Source organism: Pelophylax lessonae, assembly GCF_965119305.1.
Source record: "Pelophylax lessonae genome assembly, chromosome: 9".
Taxonomy (NCBI): domain Eukaryota; kingdom Metazoa; phylum Chordata; class Amphibia; order Anura; family Ranidae; genus Pelophylax; species Pelophylax lessonae.
The window spans coordinates 174651872-174668673 of NC_138776.1; the positions used below are offsets into that span (position 1 = coordinate 174651872).

The 16802-nt window shown below is 46.2% G+C and overlaps 1 long non-coding RNA gene across 2 annotated transcripts in view; it reads left to right on the forward strand.

Moving 5' to 3' along the window:
• LOC309564718 overlaps positions 1 to 15223 on the forward strand; it is a 181912-nt gene extending 166689 nt beyond the window's left edge. For both annotated transcript variants that reach the window (XR_014225758.1, XR_014225759.1), the window contains exon 4: positions 15006 to 15223. This is a non-coding gene — a long non-coding RNA (uncharacterized lncRNA). The remainder of the gene's footprint in view (positions 1 to 15005) is intronic.
• Positions 15224 to 16802: the final 1579 nt, after the last annotated feature.

Consider the following 16802-nt stretch of genomic DNA (forward strand, 5'->3'; position numbering starts at 1 on the left):
TAAATGGATACAGGGGTGTGTCCAGAGGGTAATGATAAATAGTGTATCTTCTTAATGGTCTGGGACCAATCCTGTTAAACTTGTTCATAGATTATATAGAGGTTGGGATAAATTGTTCAATCTCAGCATTTGCTGATGATACAAAGCTAAGCAGGGCAATCCTTTCACAACAGAAGAAAACACGTTTACAGGAAGACCTCTATAAAATTGAAGGGTGGGCAAACACATGGCAAATGAGGTTCAATGTTGGGAAATGTAAAGTAATGCACTTGGGGGCTAAAAATATGAATGCAAGCTACATGCTAGAATCAAGGATGGAAAAAGACCCTGGGGGTCCTAATTGATGACAGACTGAGCAATAGCATGCAATTACAAGCTGAAGCAAGCAAGGCCAGCAGAATATTAGTATGCAAAAAAAAGGGTATTTACTCAAGAGATAAAATGTTAATTATACCACTTTATAAAACTCTAGTTTGGCCACATCTTGAGTATGCCATCCAGCTCTTGTCCACAGTCCACAGAAAGGATGCTCTGGAACTGGACAGAGTCAAGGGAAGGGCAATGAAACGAATAAGGGGGCTGGAGGATCCCAGCTAGGAGAAACATTAACTTTATTCTCCCTGAAGAAAAGATGCTTAAGAGGGGATATGATATTATTATACAAATATCTTAATGATGATTCCAACATCAGGAGGAATCTTTTCAGTCTCAGGTCACTCAAAAAGACACAAGACCACTCAATAAAGTCGGATGAGAAGTGGCTTAACATTAAACAGTGTAAGGGGTTCTTTACTGTTAGAGTGGTAAGGATGTGGAAGACGCTTCCACAATCGGTGGTTTCAGAGGGAAGTGTCACTAATTTAAAAATACTCTTAGATTGGTATTTTATCGAACACATTATACAAGGATATAGGAAGTGGTAGAGACACAAATGCGCATGCGCGCACACACACACACACACACACACACACACAGGCACACATTGATCTGGATGGACTGGTGTCTTTTTCCAACCTTACTAACTATGAAACTATGTTGGGTTTTATCACTTTTGCAGTTCAAAAATGTGCGGTTTTCCAAAGTGAACGTCCACTGAACATACTGAATTAGGTGATGTTTCAATACCCAATCATGTGCAAGAAAAAAAAAAGCTTCCATTTAATTTGCTAAATGAACAGCCTCTAAATCAACCCATTGTGCATGTGCAGCCATATGCAAACACATTAACCACTTTACCACTAGAGCATTTTGCTGTCTTACGTCTGGGCCACTTTTTGCGATTCGGCGCTGTGCGACTTTAACTGACAATTGCGCGGTCGTGCGATGCCGTACCCAAACAAAATTTACGTCCTTTTTTTCCCCACAAACAGAGCTTTCTTTTGGTGGTATTTGATCACCTGTGCGATTTTTACTTTTTGCGCTATAAACAAAGAGCGTTTATTTTGAAAAAATAACAATATTTTTAACATTTTTTAAATGAAATTCCCCCCAAAAAAGATGTAAAAACCAATTTTTTTTTTAATTTTTGGCCATTTTTTTTTCTGCTACCCATGTTTGGTAAAAAAAATCGCAATAAGCGTATTTTGATTGGTTTGTGCAAAAGTTATTGCGTTGACTAACAAAGGGAAAGATTTATGTCATTTTTGGTGTTTTTTTTTTAACGAGTAATGGCGGCGATCTGCGATTTTTTTTTTTTTTTGCGGGACTGCGACATTGCGGCAGACAGATCGGACCCTTTGACATTTTTGACACTTTTGGGGGTACCAGTGACATTACTGCAGTAATCAGTGCTATAAATATGCACTGTTACTGTAAAAATGACACTGGCAGGGAAGGGGTTATTTTTATTGGAGAGGGAGGGGTTAATGTATGCCTGGTGCTTACTGACGTGTGGCGGGGGGGAGGTGACTGTGTGAGACAGGGACAGATCGGATGTCCAGCTATGCTGAACACTCCGATCTGTCACTCCCTGTCACTGAGGAGATCCGACCCCTCGTGTTTACACAGGCGGGCGGATCTCCACACTAGATCCCCGACGATCGGGGCAGAGCAGCGGCGATCGCTGCTGCTCCTCCCCTGGCCCGACTCCCCTGGCCCGACTCCCGCTGTGAATGAAAACAGCGGGACCGCGCCTCCGGCGGCTCGCGAGCGCCGCCTACAGGGGAGGAGTCTGGCGACGTAGGTCTACGTCGTCAGACGGGATCGTGCCACTTTGCCGCAGTAGTACTCCGGTACTCAGTGGCAAAGTGGTTAAAGAGGTTGTAGAATGATTTAGTAGAACTTAACCCATTAAAACAATATATGCTCATCTGGTTCTACCCTCTCGCTCTTATAGAACTTAGGAAAATCTTATCTTTTTCTGTATGATACAGCACTTCCTTCTTTCCAGCTTAGGTTAAAATGATATACCCCCCCATACATAGACACACTGCCTCTTGGGGTAGCCATGTTACATGCTACACGTTACACACCCCAGGAAGCAGCACATTAAGGAGTGTTAGTAAATACAATTCTCTGTGCAACACCAAATGTGTTAAACCGCTACAAATAAAAATGTGTCCATTCTCCAAATCTATTAAATGTTCCTGAAAATCACTGAACTCCTCACATAAAACCATAAATATATCTTAAATTGTACTGTGCAACATTATTCCATCATCAAGAAACCAATATCTGTTACAAGAAATGTGTAAAAAATAGTGCAAATACTCCAATGTTTTGACCAATAAATATTACTCTACCAATACACTATATATGCATATATACAATAAATCCAATGTGTACAATATTCAGAGATGTGAAAAGGAAAATAATTAAATATAAAAATTTAAAGTCCATAAGTGTATGAGTGTGAGATTTCCATCACCAAATTGTTCCAAACCAACTCAATTGCTATCTACTAAAAAGAAGCCTACATTTCTTGCTGTGAGCACTCTTCTGTAAATACCAGCACCATTCACTATCGACGCTCACCTTAACACATGAACCTATTTGGCAATATAGCTCACAGTGTGCTTTCCCCTTTAAAGGGTCTTAATTGGCTGCTTCAGGTATCCAGACACCAACTCTTGACTCCTCCAGTATATCAAATGATGTGAGGGAAACACAGCAAGATATTTTCACCACCAATAACTCACAAAAGGAATAGAAATTATACATATTGTTTTACCGCTTAAATTAGCAATAGTATTTTATTAAAACAAATTAAAATGCACTCACAAAATCAGTGCACTAATAAACAGTGGCACTGGTTGCACTAATGCAGCAAAAAGGGTTTAATTAACACTGACGCTGGTTGCACTAATGCAGCTCAAACAGGTTAATTAACTGTCACTGGTCGGTCACTAATGCATCAGTGACCAGTAGCAATACATTAACCCCCTCATTCTGCATAATACAAATACCATTGGTAATTAACCTCCCCTCAGCCTCAGTCTCCCCCCCCCCCCCAATCCAAAGAGGTAATGATGGCATTCAGCTTACTGGGATTAACAGTGCTTGGTTCTTCCTTGGCACGGCGGCTCCTCCAGGTCACAGCTTCGGCAAGCAAACCCTCTGCTCCTCTCATCTTGGTCCTTTGAAATTTCGGCTCCAGCCGGTGGCTGACGTCGCTACAAATCCCTATCACGTTTGTATCTCCGCTAACAGGGAAGTGAAGGTTCCGCCCCCCCTTGTACTGGCCCTGCTCTGCTGTTTCCGACCTTCCGGAAATGGCAGGCAGCGGCGGCTATCTTTGATGTGGCAAAATGCCGCAAAACCTCAATTTTGTTCTCGAGGAACCCTAGGGTTCAGCAGAACACCCATTGGGGAACGCTGGTCTAAACCGCTGGCAACAAAAGTGAGTACACCCCTAAGTGAAAATGTCCAAAGTGGGCCCAAAGTTTCACAATTTTGTGTGGCCACAATTATTTTCCAGCACTGCCTTAACCCCCTTGAGCATGGAGTTCACGAGAGCTTCATAGGTTGCCACTGGATGCCTCTTCCACCCACTCCTCCATGATGACATCAAGAAGCTGGTGGATGTAAGAGACCTTGCGCTCCTCCGCCTTCTGTTTGAGGATGCCCCCACAGATGCTCAATAGGGTTTAGGGCTGGATACATGGTTGGCCAATCCATTACCTTTACCCTCAGCTTCTTTAGCAAGGCAGTGGTCGTCTTGGAGGTGTGTTTGGAGTAGTTATCGTGTTTGAATACTGCCCTGCATCCCAGTCCTTGAAGGGAGGAGATCATGCTCTGCTTCAGTATGTCACAGTACATGTTGGCTTTCATGGTTCCCTCAATGAACTGTAGCTCCCCAGTGCCAGCAGCACTCATGCAGCCCCAGACCATGACACTCCTACCACCATGCTTGACTGTAAGCAAGACACACTTGTCTTTGTACTCCTCACCTTGTTGCCACACACGCTTGACACGATCTGAACCAAGTTTATCTTGGTCTCATCAGACCACAGGACATGGTTCCTGTAATCCATGTCCTTAGTCTGCTTGTCTTCAGCAAACTGTTTTTGTGCTTATTTGTGCATCATCTTTAGAAGGGGCTTCCTTCTGGGATGACAGCCATGCAGAACAATTTGATGCAGTGTGCAGCGTATATGGTCTAAGCACTGACAGGCTTACCCCCCTACCCCTTCAACCTCTGCAGCAATGCTGGCAGCACTCATACGTCTATTTCCCAAAGAAAACCTCTGGATATTACGCTCAGCACGTGCACTCAACTTCTTTAGTCGACCATGGTAAGGCCTGCTCTAAGTGGAACCTGTCCTTTTGAACTGCTGTATGGTCTTGGCATCCATGCTGCAGCTCAGTTTTAGGGTCTTGGCAATCTTCTTATTGCCTAGGCCATCTTTATGTAGAGCAACAATTTTTTTTCATATCCTCAGAGGGTTCTTTGCCATGACGTGCCATGTTGAACTTCCAGTGACCAGTGTGAGAGAGGGAGAGCGATAACACCAGATTTGACAAACCTGCTCCCCATTCACACCGAAGACCTTTTAACACTAACGCATCACATGAAACCGGGGAGGGAAAATGGCTAACTGGGCCCAATTTGGACATTTTCACTTAGGGGTGTACTCACTTTTGTTGCCAGAGGTTTGGACATTAATGGCTATATGTTGAGTTATTTTGAGGGGACAGCAAATTTACACCGTTATACAAGCTGTACACTCACTACTTTACATTGTAGCAAAGTGTCATTTCTTCAGTGTTGTCACATGAAAAGATATAATAAAATATTTACAAAAATGTGAGGGGTGTACTCACTTTTGTAACATACTGTATATATCATGGCATATAAAGTGCATAACATTAGTGCAGTCCATTTCAAAAGTGCATCTACTGTATATATCAGGCATGTCCAACCTGCGGCCCGGGGGCCACATGCGGCCCGGAACCCCAGGCAATGCGGCCCACTGCCCCGTGACAATTTTTTTTTCCGGGTGAGGAAGGACGTCGGGTCGGGGGCATGGCCACAGGGGCCTCCAACTAATTGTAGGCAGAGGCTGCCTCGGAGGGGAGGGGGGAGGCGCGCATGTGCAGTGTTTCTGACTTCTACCACCATGACCACTTCAAATCACTGAAGTGGTCATGTTGGCTAGAGTGTTCCTTTAATATTTCTCAGAAGGAGTAAACCTCTATATACTGATTCAATTTCATTTGATCATCTTCTAGTTGTGTTAAATTAGTGCGGGGGGGGGGGGCGGTGGCACAGGAAGGGCGCAGCGGCATTTTATTACTTATATACTTTAACTATAGTATATATTTTATATGCGGCCCGAGAAAATTTCTCTACGCTCAATGTGGCCCAGAGAAGCCAAAAGGTTGGACACCCATGGTATATATGAAAGTGTATAACAGTTCATTCTCCAGCTGTGATGTAACAATTATAACCACTTGCTTCCAAATAAAGTGCCTCTCGTGTGAATATATATAGTATAAACAAAGTTGTGTACTTTCACCTTCTTGTGCTCCCAGAACTCTCACCTTAGTGAGTAACCAAATTTGCTTTTTGATTACAGTGCTCAGGGCGATGTTTCCCCGATCCTGGCTTGGTTGCAGATCTATCAGATGTATTTGGATTTTCCTTGGTAGTGGTCCCTTTAAGGCTCCGTTCACCATGCATAATCCATATGTTAGGGTAATGCAAGATGGCCTCCTATAGTGTAGTAGTCAAAATCGATAAAAAAAAATAGTAACACTTACATTCAGATCAATAAAAAACGATTGGTTATGCAAAAACACAAAGCAGCATACAGATCTCCGACATCACTTCCGGTCTAGGAAAATGGCCACCATATGATTTTTAATGGAAACCACAACAGAATGGGTCACCACACAATTTTCGGGCTCCACCAGATAAATGGCATCTAACATAACCAATCCAGTTCTCCCGATGAAGTCCTGTGTTGTGACACAACGTGTAGGGCTTCCTGGACCAGAAGAGATGTTGGAGATATGTATGCTGCTTTGTGTTTTTACATACCCAAGCATTTTTTTCAATCTGAATGTAAGAGTTACTATTATTTCTCTTACGTCCTCCGACAGTCGCCGCCCCCTCTAAGTCATCACTGTTGGGTATTGTCATCTGCTCCGCAGGAGTAGCTAGGCATATAGACTTAGTTAAAAACAAAAGGCATTTGCATGTATACACCCCTGGGGGCTGTCCCATCTGGTCAATACCCTCCTGTAGTGTCCACTCCCAACTCAGTTTTAATTTGCCTAGCATCAGGAGTAGTTAGGCTTTCCCTGTGCTGGGGCTTCGGTCTCAGCCTATCTTCTTTTTATTTGATTTTCTTGAAAAATGTCAGTTTTTCTTTCTTTACTAGCTGTTTATTTTGTCAGCTTTAGTTTTTAGTCGACTCTTCAGACGAAGATGGACATGCGGTGCTGGGATTCGGACTGGCCGCCCTGGTTCCCCAGGGCACAGAGGGTCAGATGGACCCCCAGCCCGCCATTGAGCGTTCAGCTATGGTTCGCCCTGGCATTATGAACGACCCATCTCTGTTCGCAGCAGGGATGCAGCTGTGAGGTGGCTACCTCACTGGACGCATCTGCGACTCAGCAGTGCAATGTCCCTGGCAAACGGCATTCCCTGTCAGATGAGGACAGCGGCTTTCCGTTCTGTGAGGCTCCCCACGCCATCGGGTACAGGTAAGTACTTCTGTGTGGGGCCTCTGTGTGGGGTAGCAGTCCTGGTTGCTGTGTGTTCCCCATGTCTGTGCCTTGTGTGACTCCCTGCTGCGATCCCTGCGGGGATCGCTTGTACATGCGCTGCGGCGCTGTGTGTGTTTGGGGGTGCAGACTGTGTATGGGCCGCGGCGGGGGGAAACCGAGCAGTCCGCCATTGTTTTATACACTGGGCAGGCATGTGAGCTTCTCTATGGGCACAACTACATGCTGATTTGGCGCCAATCGCCGCCATTTTTGAGGTGACCGATCGCTCGGTTCGGCCGCATGTCGGCGGCCATTTTGGTGGAGTCTCCCATACGTTCCTATGGGGCAGTCATTTTCCCTGGGTCATGCAGCAGATGGTTCAGCCTACTTTTACAGCACTTCCTCTTTCCTCTGAAGCAGGAATATTTTTTCTGTACTGTCGCTTCTGGCTCAGTTTTGTCTCCTTCCTGTTTGGGGGTCTTTTTCTATCTTTATAGCTGGAGCGGTGGGCTGCGCACTCGCAGCACTTTTAAAGGGACAGCACCTAAATCTTGCACTGTCCTTTTTTTCTCACCTGCGCATGGATTCTCCGGATAGCAAATTTCCACCAGCCCAGTTCTCCTGTGGCCCCTCTGAGACCTGATTTGGCCGCTGTAGTGGCGACTTTAGTGTCTAATATGGAAATGCTGATGGCTGAACGTGCTGCTCGTAAGAGGCCCAGATTGTCCCTCTCCCCTGATTCAGAGGGTGATATGGCTGCTGCGAGTGTGCCCTTTTCAGGGTCCCGCTCATCCTTGGACCTGCAGGGGTCTGAGGCGGAGGTGGAGGGGGTTGATACCTCCTCTCCAGGGTCGTCCGAAGAACGGGCGACCATGGATGAATTAATTATTTCTGTGAAGGAAACTTTGCACTTGGAGGATGAGCCCAGTCCCCTGGGCGTTGCGTCCTCTTTTGGGACGCACAGGACCCGCAAGTCGGCGCAGGTTTTTCCCTGTCCCGCTGAGTTTCATTACACTGTTAATGAAGTGTGGCGCACGTTAAAACGTCCGTTCGTGGTGCCCAGTCGGTTCAAATTGCTTCACGCCGGCTACGGAATCGCGCTGGTGTGTACCTCCACAGGTGGATCACACGGTTGCAGTGTTGAACAAGGCTACCTTGGTTCCTATGGAGGATTCCCCGGTTTTCCGGGATCCAACGGACCGGTGTTTGGAGTCTTTGGCCCGCCATTCCTATACGGTTGCGGGCTCTCTGCTCAAACCCATTTTCGCGTCCATGTTAGTGGCGCAGGCGGTTGCTGATTGGACTATGGTGCTTAAGAACAACCTTGTGTCTGATGATGTTCCGCCTGCCCGGCTGGAAATGGTGGATCAAATCCACCAAGGAATTATGTATCTGTGTGATGCAGCCTTAAATGAGGCCCCCTTGGTGGCTCGCCTCTCCAGTGTCGCGGTGCTTAACCGACGCCTGATATGGCTGAAGAGCTGGTCGGCCGACCAGTCCTCGTGGAAAACGGTTGCTGATTTTCCCTATGCTGGCTCTCGCCTTTTTGGCGAGGCGTTGGATACCCTGGTAAAAGGCATCATGGGGGGCAAGAGCACTATGCTGCCCCAGAACCCGAAGCACAAGTCCTTCCGGGGCAAGCGGAGTTCTGCGCCTAGATCCAGTCAGGGTTCCTTTCGTGCCTTTCGAAACCAATCCAAGGGCAAGCCCTTCAAGTCCCAGGGCGGACAGAAGAAGCCCTGGGCGGGTAAGCAGAAGTCAGGCAATACCGCTTCGACGGGCCAATCCACTTCTGCCTGAAGGCACGCCCTCACCCGTTTCTGGGGTGGGTGGACGTTTGCGCGGTTTCCTCCAACTTTGGCTGCTCCGGATTTCGGACAGGTGGGTTCAGGAAATCGTTCGGTCGGGATACAAGATCGAGTTTCTTTCCCGGCCAGCGGACAGATTCTTCCCCTCAAATATTCATTTGCCTCTGGGGCGTCTGCAGGACTTGCACCGTGCGGTTCAGGACCTCCTTGCTCAGGGAGTGGTCGTCCCGGTGCCTCACCAGGACAGGTTTCGGGGCTTTTATTCCAATCTGTTCACTGTGCCCAGAAAGGAGGGCAAAGTGCGTCCTATCCTGGACCTGAAAGCTCTGAACCGCTTTGTGCGAGTTTGGAAATTCCGTATGGAGTCTCTCCGATCGGTGGTGGCTTCTCTGAGCCCAGGGGAGTTCCTGGCTTCAATAGACCTCAAGGATGCGTACCTGCATGTCCCCCATCTTCGAGGGTCATCAGCGGTACCTTCGGTTTGCTGTCGCGGAAGACCATTACCAGTTTGTGGTGTTACCTTTCGGTCTTGCTTCGGCTCCCAGGGTCTTTACCAAGGTACTGGCGCCGGTTCTGGGCCTACTGAGGGCTCAGGGCATTGCGGTCTTGGGGTATCTAGACGATCTCCTCATAAGATCAAGTGTCAGTCAGGACCTGGTGCGCGATCTGTCCATCACGGTCCGAACGCTTCAGGGAGTTCGGATGGACCATCAACATTCAGAAATCATCGTTGTCCCCTTCGGTTCGTCTTCCCTACCTGGGGATGATTCTGGACTCAGAAGGTGTTCCTGCCGGAGGACAAGCTCCGAACATTGCGGGACGAGATCGGGTCCCTCAGGGATGTGCCAGCATCATCACTCAGGACCTGTATGCAGGTCCTGGGGTTGATGGTGTCGACCTTCGAGGCGATACCTTTTGCTCAGTTCCACACGCGAGGTCTCCAAGCGGAGATCCTGGCGAAATGGGACGGACTGGCTCGGTCCCTGGATCTGCATGTCTCCTTGAGTAGTCAGACAAAATTGGCTCTTCGGTGGTGGCTCCAGTCTCCGGTGACGCAGGGCAAGTCTTTCCGTCCGTTGGTTTGGATGGTGATCACCATGGATGCCAGCCTGTTAGGCTGGGGTGGGGTCCTGGGCACCCTGTCTGCCCAGGGCACTTGGTCGGAGGAGGAGTCCTCCCTTCCGATCAACGTCCTGGAATTGCGAGCGATCAAGCTCTGCCTCCTCCAGTGGTCGGATCGTCTACAGGGTCGTCCTGTCCGGGCGGACAATGCTACCGCGGTGGCTTACATCAACCACCAAGGGGGCACCAGGAGTGCTCGGGCGGCCCGGGAGGTGACAGACATTCTGTCTTGGGCCGAGCTTCACGTCCCGGCAATCTCAGCGGTTCACATTCCGGGTGTAGAGAATTGGCAAGCAGACTGAGTCGCCAGACCCTGGACCAGGGGGAATGGTCCTTACACCCGGAGGTCTTCCAAATGCTGTGTGCGAAGTGGGGATCCCGGACGTGGATCTGTTTGCATCTCGGCTAAATCAAAAGGTGGGAAGGTTCGTGGCAAGAACGCGCGATCCGTTGGCGGACGCCTCGGATGCGTTGGTGGCCCCTTGGCATCAGTATCGTCTGATGTATGCCTTTCCTCCAATTCAGTTGCTGTCCAGGTTCCTCCGCAGGCTAGCCTCGGAGCCGCACCTGGTGATTCTGGTCGCGCCGGACTAGCCTCGCCGGTCCTGGTACGCCGACGTTGTTCACCTGGCAGTGGCGCCTCCGGGGCGACTGCCCCTGCGGGAAGGTCTTCTGTCTCAAGATCCAATCTTCCATCCTGCTTTACAGTCGCTGGCTTTAACGGCCTGGCTGCTGAGACCCAGGTCCTGAGGGACAAGGGTCTCTCCCCTGAGGTTATCCCTACGCTGATCAAGGCTAGGAAATCCTCTTCTGGTAAAATCTATTACCGTACCTGGAAAGCTTATTTCGCCTGGTGTGAGTCCAGGGGGTTTTCCCCTCGCTCGTACTCGGTGTCAAGAGTGTTGGCTTTCCTCCAGTCTGGCGTGGATCAGCGTTTGGCGCTGGTCACGATAAAGGGTCAGGCCATCCTTTTCCAACGCCCTGTGGCGTCTAATTCCTTGGTCCGTACCTTCATTCAAGGTGTGCCACACTTGGTTCCTCCCAGAAAGGAGCCTTTACCTCCATGGGACTTGAACTTGGTTCTGTCCGTGTTACAGCGTGCTCCCTTTGAAAATATCAGGGAGATCTCTTTGCCTCTGTTGTCAAAGACGGTCGCCTTTTTGGTGGCGATCACTTCGGCTCGCAGAGTATCGGAGCTGGCGGCGTTGTCTTGCCGCTCCCCTTACTTGGTAATTCATAAGGATAAGGTGGTGTTGAGAACACTTCCGTCCTTTCTTCCCAAGGTGGTCACTGAATTTCACCTTAATGAGGAAATTGTTCTGCCTTCACTTTGCACGAAGCCTAAGCATCCGAAGGAGATTGCTTTGCATTCTTTGGATGTTGATAATAGGAGTAAGAATAAAACCCACTCAACCCAGCGCTAATAAAATAGAAAATCTAAATGTAAAGCAGCCGCTATAAAAAATCAAATAATAAGAAGAGGTGTATAATGAGAATCAGAGGAGGCTCACATATTAGCGCTGCTAGTGTATGTGAGCCTCCTCTGATTCTCATTATACACCTCTTCTTATTCTTTGGATGTTGTCCGGGCGATCAGGGTTTACCTGTCTACAGAATCCTTTCGTAAAACGGATTCCCTGTTTGTTCTTCCTGAGGGGTCTCGGAAGGGCATGGCTGCGTCCGCAGCAACTATTGCCAAATGGATCAGACAGACCATTGAGCAGGCTTATGCTTTGAAGGAACGGGTTCCACCCTTCCCTGTTAAGGCGCACTCTACTAGATCTGTGAGTACGTCCTGGGCTTGTTGGCATAGGGCCTCGGTGGCCCAGGTGTGCAAAGCTGCGACTTGGTCGTCGGTGCACACTTTCTCGAAATTCTACAAAGTCGACGTTCTGGCATCGGCTGATGCTTCCTTTGGCCGCAAAGTTCTCAGTGCGGCAGTGCCATGAAGGACCCTTGTTTTTTTATGGGTCCCTGTCTGTTGGTATTTGCTTTCCTGGGCGGTTGCTCCTGTTGAGCATTGTTTTTTCTGTTGCCCAGTGGGTTCTCTTACAGTGCATGTAAGGTTCCTTTCTCTGCTATGGGTACTGCGTTGCCTCTTATACGGTTGCGTCTCCCACCCCTCATGTCTATACTGCTTTGGGACATCCCAACAGTGATGACTTAGAGGGGGTGGCGACTGTCGGAGGACGTAAGAGAAAACGGAATTTTTGTAAAATCTTACCTGTAAAATTCCTTTCTCTGAGTCCTCCGACAGTCGCCGCCCCCGCCCCTCTATACGGGGTTCTTGTTTTCTTACTGCTATGTTACCAAACTGAGTTGGGAGTGGACACTGCAGGGGGGTATTGACCAGATGGGACAGCCCCCAGGGGTGTATACATGCAAATGCCTTTTGTTTTTAACTAAGTCTATATGCCTAGCTACTCCTGCGGAGCAGATGACAATACCCAACAGTGATGACTTAAAGGGGGCGGCGACTGTCGGAGGACTCAGAGAAAGGAATTTTACAGGTAAGATTTTACAAAAATTCCGTTTTTTTAAATAAACATATTGATTCAAACTTCTACACTATGGGTGGTCATAATATTATGGGTGATTGGTGCAACAATCCTTAACTTGCCGTAAAAGAGTTTTAATAGAAGCCCTCATTGACCCCAGTAGCTACAGGAACTGTGGACTCATTCAACATCAAAGATCACAGCAAAATATTCCTAGACCACTTCTGTAGTGAAATTTAAGGACGAATTGCTCCACGTGCCTGCATCAAACCATGTTGTGCTTCCTAAGAATATGTAAATATTTGAATGAACATACAGTGAATCCAGAAAGTATTCACAGTGCTTCACTTTTCCATATTTTGTTATGTTACAGCCTTTTTCCAAAATTGATTACATTAGTTATTTTCTCAACATTCTACAAACAAAACCCCATAATGACAATGTGAAAGAAGTTTGTTCAAAATCTTTGCAAATTTATTAAAAATAAAAAACAAAATAAGTCACATGTACATAAGTATTCACAGCGTTTGCCAAGATACTCAAAATTGTGCTCAGGTGCATCCTGATTCCACTGATCTTTGAGATGTTTCTACAACTTGCTTGGAGTCCCCCTGTGGTAAACTCAGTTGATTGGAGATGATTTGTAAAGGCACACACCTGTCTATATAAGGTCCCACAGTTAACAGGGCTTTTTCAGAGCTAAAATCAAGCCATGAAGTCCTGTAGACCCTTGAGACAGGATTGTATGGAGGCACAGATCTGGGAAAGGGTACAGAAAATGTTCTGCAGCATTGAAAGTCCTAATGAGCACAGTGGCCTCCATTACCCGTAAATGGGAGAAGTTTGGAACCACCAGGACTCTTGCTAATGTGGGCCGCCTGGTCAAACCGAGCTATCGGGGGAGAATGGCCTTAGTCAGGGAGATGACCAAGAACCCAATGGTCATTCTGACAGAGCTCCAAAGTTTCTCTGTGGGGAGAGGATAACCTTCCAGAAGAACAACCACCTCTGCAGCACTCCATCAATCAGGCCTGTATAGTAGAGTTGCCAGACGGAAGCTACTCCTCAGTAAAAGGCACATGGCAGCCCGCCTGGAGTTTGCCAAAAGGCACCTGAAGGACTCTTAGACCATGCGAAAAAAAATTCTCTGGTCTGATGAAACAAAGATTGAACTTTTTGGCCTAAATGGCAAGTATCATGTTCGGAGGAAACCAGGCACCGCTCATCACCTGGCAAATACCATCCCTACAGTGAAGCATGGTGGTGGCAGCATCATGCTGTTGGGATTTTTCAGTGGCAGGAACTGGGATACTAGTCAGGATTTTGGGAAAGAAGAATGCAGCAATGTACAGAGACATCCTTGACGAGAACCGGCTCCAGAGCCCTCTGGACCTCAGACTAGGGCTGAGGTTCATCTTCTAACACAGTGGTTCTCAATTCCGGTCCTCGAGACCCACCAACAGGCCAGGTTTGCAAGATAACTAAATTACATCACAGGTGATCTCATTTGCTGCTCAGTGATTGCAGTATTCTAGTCTGCATCCCCCAAGGTAATACTTAAAATCTGGCCTGTTAGTGGGTCCCGAGGACCGGAATTGAGAACCACTGTTCTAACAGGACAACGACCCTAAGCACACAGCCAAGATAACAAAGGAGTAGCTATAGGACAACTCTTTGAATGTCATTGAGGGGTCCAGCCAGAGCCCAGACTTGAACCCATTTAGCAATCTCTAGAGGGATCTGAAAATGGCTCTGCACCGACGCTCCCCATCCAACCTGATGGAGCTTGAGAGGTCCTGCAAAGAAGAATGGGAGAAACTGCCCAAAAATAGGTGTGCCATGCTTGTAGAATCATACTCAAAAAGACTTGACGCTGTAATTGGTGCCAAAGGTGCTTCAACAAAGTATTGGCCAAAGGATGTGAATACTTATGTACATGTGGTATTTTTTTTTTTTTTTTTTTAATAAATTTGTAAAGATTTCAAACAAACTTTCATGTTGTCAATTGTTTGTAGAATTTTGAGGAAAATAATGAATTTAATCAATTTTGGAATAGAGCTGTAACCTAAAAAAAATGTGGAAAAAGTGAAGCGCTGTGAATACTTTCCGGATTCCCTGTAGCTTGGTCACTTTATGGCATTTTTGCTTTGCCACTGTACATGACTCGGAAGCAGGCAGTATTCTTAGCTCTGTGCCCAGAATGGAATAACAATGCAGAAGGACAGCAGGCAGTGTTTTTCTTTTAATTGTGAATGAACAGATTTGAAGCTCGTATTGCTGTGCTTCCTTTTATGACAATATCTGACAGGTCAGTCTCCTAGTCAAAGGGAAGGGATTGCAGCTTCTCTGCTCAGCGTTCATAGCGGAAACATATTCCATTAGAGACAATGGCGCACATTGGTAAAACACATTTATTTTGTTCCAGCTTCAGATATCCTGGTGAGTGGACAACCATCGGCCTATTTCAACAAGACAACGTGTCTAGAAGTTGTTTCGGACAAGAAAAGAAAACAGGAACATATAGATGAGTTCATAAGCGCACTGAAAGAAAGAGACAGAAAAAAAATCACAACAGAAATCTGGATTTTGTCGCTTGTGGAAAATGCTCAACAGATTAAATAAAATGTGATTTTGGAATGCCTTTTTAATTTTCTGATTTTTGGCAGCCCCCTGCTTGAATTTCAAATTAATGTCTGATTGCTAACAATGCCGTACTTACTGACATTTGTTGTTATTCATTTTGAATGTCATTAACTCTGCAAACATCACTTACAGTAAATCAAATATATAATAGTATATATTAAATCCTAAGGCTAACTATTTATTATAGCGTGGAAAGAGATTACGTTACTGTCAGGTGAACCCAATGGGGAGTTTTTCCCTCCCTGCCACTGTAACACACCCACAGGTCTCATTTTTTTTTTTCAATGAATGTATATGAAGAAGGGGGTGTTGTTCAATTTTTTAAATACAATTTTTAATTTGCACATTTACTTGGCCAAGCTTTTTAAATATGTGTTGAATTTAAGATATGTATATGTAAATAAATTTTGTAAGGAATTTTGCAACTTTAGTGGTGTTTATTGTCAGTTTGTGTTTTTGCTTTTCTTTATATATAGAGGGTGGTTGTTCAGTCAGATTCAGGTTTTTATTTCTTTGTATAGTGCTGTGATTTATTACCCACGACTCATCCACTCTTACTGAAACCAGCTTAGATTATAAGAAAAGTTAAATTTTTATCTTTGTTTTCTTTTATTTATTTTTTTTTTGGGGGGGGGCTGCTTTAGATATTTTCTTGTTTAATTGAATTTTTATTGTAATGTAAAGAAACTTACAAAACGAGAAAACAAATATCAAACAAAGAGTCCAATTCCACATACATAGGCATAGAATTAATGGAAGACAGTCATAAAAAAAAAAGTAAAATTCAGGCATTAACAGTGCAAGCATAGAGGTCAACCATAAAACAGTCTAATCAAGTGTACATGTATACAGTGCATCCGGAAAGTATTCACATCGCTTCACTTTTTACACATTTTGTTATGTTACAGCCTTCATTATTTTCCTCAAAATTCTCTAAACAATACCCCATAATGACAATGTGAAAGAAGTTTGTTTTTAAGGGTCCATTCACACTGGCGCAGCATGACTTGCTGGGGCGAACTGTGAAGTCGCGGTGCACATCGGCGTGACTTGCAGGGGCGAACTGTGAAGTCGCGGTGCACATCGGCGTGACTTGCAGGGACTTCATATAATTGAAGTCAATGCAAGTCACCTCCAGGTCGTCCCAAAGTAGTACAGGACCCTTTTTCTAAGTCGGAGCGACTTGTGTCGCTCCTATTAGAACGGGTCCTGTACTATTCAATGGCGAGCGACCGACCGCGACTTGTCAGGCAACCAAGTCGCCTGACAAGTCGCGCGAGTGTGAATGGACCCTAAATCTTTACAAATTTAATAAAAAAGGAAACAAATCCCATGTACATAAGTAAACACAGCCTTTGCTCAATACTTTGAAGCAGCTTTGTGCACCAATTACAGCTTCAAGTCTTTTTGAGTATGATGCTACAAGCTTGGCACACGTATTTTTGGGCAGTTTTCCCCATTCTTTTTTGCAGGACCTCTCAAACTCCATCAGGTTGGATGGGGAGCATCAATGCACAGTCATTTTCAGATCTCTCCAGAGATGTTCAAGTCTGGGCTTTGGCTGGCCCACTCAAGGACA